At 35.3% G+C, this 4,581-nt stretch overlaps 1 long non-coding RNA gene across 1 annotated transcript; it reads right to left on the reverse strand.

Annotated features, from left to right (window-relative positions):
* Positions 1 to 205: 205 nt before the first annotated feature.
* LOC132071924 (uncharacterized) lies at positions 206 to 4,332 on the reverse strand. Its single transcript, XR_009418253.1, has 3 exons — positions 4,277 to 4,332; positions 734 to 795; positions 206 to 437 (listed from the first exon to the last, which is right to left on the reverse strand). It is a non-coding gene; the product is annotated as an uncharacterized LOC132071924 (long non-coding RNA).
* Positions 4,333 to 4,581: the final 249 nt, after the last annotated feature.

Here is a 4,581-nt window from a genome sequence, read left to right on the forward strand (position 1 = left end):
AGCAACAAGAGGAACATAAACTGGTATTAATGTGAACGGCTAAATTAAAACTATCTCCAAAGTTTAATCTAAATCCTTCTACTAGATTGCTTATTTCTCACTCAACACAAGAATACTTTTTCACTGTAACTTTTCCTAACATTTATTGAAAACTATGATTTTTTCACCAGAAATTTTATTCACGTGATATCAGATATTGACGAATAATATTTTTGAAGCTTTTGATGGAGAAAGTTACATGAAAAGAGATGGAGAGTGGAGAAAGTTTTCATGTTATTATAAAACTTATTTAATGTTTAATTTTCTTTTCAGTTTTCCCAGTGGAAATACTCAGCATTCACATTGAAAAAGCTCCTTTTCCAATTTTCTTTTTCAAATCAAATTTGAGGTTACTTTGAAGAAGTCATGACTTCTTACAGGTAAACAGAGTATTAGGGCTGTGGAAAAAAAAATTGAAATTGTTTTTTTGGTTGGTTTCACATAATTCCATAAAAATTATATACATTTTTGGAAGGTCTCCATGACTTCCAAATTGCGTTGCCTAATGCTGGGAAGCAGCACCAGGTTCACTAATAAAGTAGACAGTGTGAGGGAATCTACTTTGATATTGCTAGTACATTTCCATAGAAAGTTGTGTAATAATATCTAATAAATTCTGAATTTTTATGATGGCCAAATACATTGCATAATTTGGACATCACTGATCCATTTGAGGGTGGTGTAGAGTACAAACCTGGTACAATTTGTTTCTGTATGCTGCCACTGGCAATCCTGCACTTGAAGTGTGTCTTCTGCCTGGGAAAAGAACGGTCTTCTAACGTTAGGCAATAAAATTGAGTAAGAGATGGGATCTTGTGATGTGATGGAGAAATGAGATCTTCTCTTGCAAATACACTAGGAGGTCAAGAATTTTCATGTAACATCAAAGCCAAAGGGCTAAAGAACAGGCTGCTGCTTTGTAGAGGTAACAAGACCATTTGTATTTCTCTACAGTTGTTTTGAAGTTAGTTATGTTCTAGACATGAACCAACTTCAGAGGGTGGGAACAGCTGTCCATGCTGATAGGGATATCTTGTTACCGTTGCCTGCTTTCTTCCGACTGTGATAGTGACTGCTATGAGAAACAGGATATGGAAGTTTGACAATTCCTGTGTACTCTCATACATCCACTGTTTACATAAATCAGAGGGAAATACTTTCACTCTGCTTCGCTTGTAGTTTTAATGGAGAAAAGATCCAAAGAGACTAAATGAAAAACCTGTGTGCCAGAAAAGTGCTTCATTAAACATGCAGGAGAAGCTGCATGCATTTCAGATGTGTAACTTTTTTATTAATTTTTTCTTTCCTCACCCTGTAGGAGGATGGAACACAAAAACTTTGCTGTCTCAATTTCAGCAATTTCATAAGAATTTTGACCCCTGTTTTTCTGTTTAAAAAAATCCAAGCAAAGTAAAATAGCTGCTGAATATTCCCACTAATGTACTCTGTCCAACTGTAGTCAGTTTTGGTGCTTATGATCTGCCTTGTTTACAGTGACTGAAATGCATAGATTTTCTGAGTTCATTGGATTTGTCTCAGTATAAATTTATTACCCTGTATTGCATTGCAATTTTTTTTTCTTTATGTGGAAATGTTTTAGGAAAAAGAACAAGATTAGAGTAACTAACACAGTGTTCCCAAAAAGCCCAGCAAACAAAAGGAAGCCAAGATTGCGACAGATAAGGAATGTCATTACGAACATAGCCCAGGGCTATTCTGACTTGTGGCCATAAATGCAGGAAGTAATTTTCCTCCTGGATCCTTTTTAAATATAGGAACAAAAGAAAAGTCTGATGACTGCAGGTATAGTGCGTGGGAGATACTGAAAGGTCATATAAATATATAGGCAATAAAATGAAGGTGCATCTATATGAACTTGTAACTTCTAACTGCTAAATTTTTTAGGATGTTGCCACCAATCCACCAGTATCTGTGATGAAATTACATAACTTTTTTATAGTACTTCCCTTCTTAATAGTCAAATAATGTGGTAGGGTGTCCCTGTTATGCTCTGAAGAGTATGTTCACAAAATTGCTTAGAAAACCCTTCAATTCTGTTTCCATCATGTCAACCACAAGAACTACATGCAGAAGCTTTAGGCATTTTAATAATTAACTGGAGAACTGTCAGGATTGATTAAAAATCCCAGAAAAACACCATGTATATGAAACAAATTAACCCTGCTGAGATAATAAATGAAAGAAAAAAGAATTCCTCAACACTACCTTCTTCTTTAGTACAGATCAAATAGTGTATATGTTTCTCTCTACATGCGCACTTTATATGTTTATGAGGTTTTTTCCCTATGATTAAGAAGTAATTGCCAGTTTTTATTTACAGCAAAACCCACAGTACTCTCACCGCTTTCTTATGAGCGTTTGTTAACATTTATGTTTGTATATTATACGCATGCTCTTTAATCTCTCCATAAATATGTTCTTTAGAAGGACCTTTTCAGTGCTAAAATTTAGGTGCAAATCTTGCTATTGTGTTTTTGACTCAACTGCATTTTTCAATTTTATTTCACAGTTCATTCTTGCAAATTAAAATTGGCATAATGTTCAGCAAAAATATATAGTTTATTGCTTATCTGGACATCTCATTTTCCAGTTGCATATTTCCTGCAGTTCACTGATTTTCCCTGATTTAAAAAAAATTCTGTAAACATTTTCCCTTGCTATTTATTATGCATTTTAAATTAATTATTTCCCACATCTCTGTTAGTTGGAAATAATTAATAACTAAACCCTGAAGGCAAATCAATTGCTTTCTCTTTAGATTCCGACAAGCATCTTCCAAAACAAACATGAGTGAAATTCTGGTGACATAAACAGTTTACACATTACAGGAATTCACCTGTAAAATTCAATCAGAAAATTGAAGTTCTTAGAGTATGAAATGACATTTAAGAGTGAAATAACCTCCTGTCTGGCTGGGTAGGGGGTTGATGTTGGTGGTAATCTTGCAGGTTTTTAATTTCTCAGAGTTTTCTAAAAAAGTTCTATTTTGCTTTCCCCTACTAATTAAATGCTTGCTAGGTGCAAAGAGCAGCACTGGTTTCTATAAAAAGGACAGTTAAAGTGGTTAAAGAGCTACCCAGCAGTTTTCTAAAACATTCCATAGCCACCAAGTGCCCGTATGAATTTGTCCGTACAAAATACTATCTCCTTTCAAGAAAATTGTCAAAGCTCACAGACTTCTTGAAGGTGGGACTTCATCTTTAATGTCTTCCTGTTTCAAGTGCTCCACTGAAAATGGTAGTAATTCATTTCTGCACAGTCAAGCATAGAAACTAGGGTATGCTTCATTCACGTGAGAATAGGTACTGGTAGTAAAACGTAACAGCAGTGCAGAATGTGATTACAAGACTGGGATTTCTCCAATGTATTTAATTTTGCTTAAATTTCTCTCTGGATCCCCAACAAAATTATGAATATTAAAAAGAAAAATTATGAAGTAATTAGCATTCTAGAAATCATACAGCAGACTCTGGGGGAAAGCATGCAAGCAAATTAAGTAATGCATATTTCATTTCATCAGGGATTAGAAATTGTGTTGATCAGTAGATAAACAAAAGAAGGCAGGTAGTTTTTAGCTCTAAGTGAGAAAAAATGTTTAAACTTAATCAGTTGAATTTAAAAATAAAATTAATATGGTTCATTCACTTCAGAGTTTGACTTGGCCATCCTTCTGGGTCCCTTCCAACTCAGATGATTTTGTGGTTTGATGCACATTAGAAGGATGGAAAGTTGGCTTCAGTGGCTCTAACTCTCAGCTGCTTTTCCTAGAAGAGGCTCACCTACATAACCCATATTCAGCAAAACCTCTGTTTCTGAAAAAGGGGTTCTTGGTGTTTTCTTGTTAAGTGACAGAGTTTTGGTTTTGTTCTGATATTAGCCATGTAAATGTTTAGGGGCTATGTCAATGTCAAAACATGAGATGAATAAGAGATGAAACCAGAAAACATTGTGTAATATTTCTATCATAACTTCTGGTGTTATTTGGAATGTCAGTGTTATTTATTTTGACCTCCATTTTTCACTCTGTTTTCTAGTTAGACTTTTAAGTCCTTTGCTGGTCCCAGACAGAAGCTGCTGGTTCTAACTTCTGCAGGTTCCTCTTCTTCAGTAGGGGCATTTTGAGAAAGCAGTTTAGGGTCAATGTTGTTGATATCTTATTGTTATTATCATATTTCTAGAGTACCATACTTGCAATTACATTTCTAAAGTCTCGTACCTTCTTGGCTGGTTTTCTACCGTGCAGTTCTTCTCTGCTGTGCAGTTCCTCATGGCTTCTCAGGGGCTCCTCCAGGTCTCTCTCTCACCCCTTTTATCCCAGTTATCTTCACGAGCCACAGCTGCTGCCCAACTAAGGACTTCACAGCTGCAGCTCATTTAGAATAGCTAGGACCCACTTATGCAATACATAGATTTTAAAGGGGCTCTCAGGGACTCTCACTACATTTCCCCCTTTTTCTATTACTGACAGATATTCAAATACAATATAGATATTCAAGTACAATACACATTTCCTTTACAATA

Source organism: Ammospiza nelsoni, chromosome 4, assembly GCF_027579445.1.
Source record: "Ammospiza nelsoni isolate bAmmNel1 chromosome 4, bAmmNel1.pri, whole genome shotgun sequence".
NCBI lineage: Eukaryota > Metazoa > Chordata > Aves > Passeriformes > Passerellidae > Ammospiza > Ammospiza nelsoni.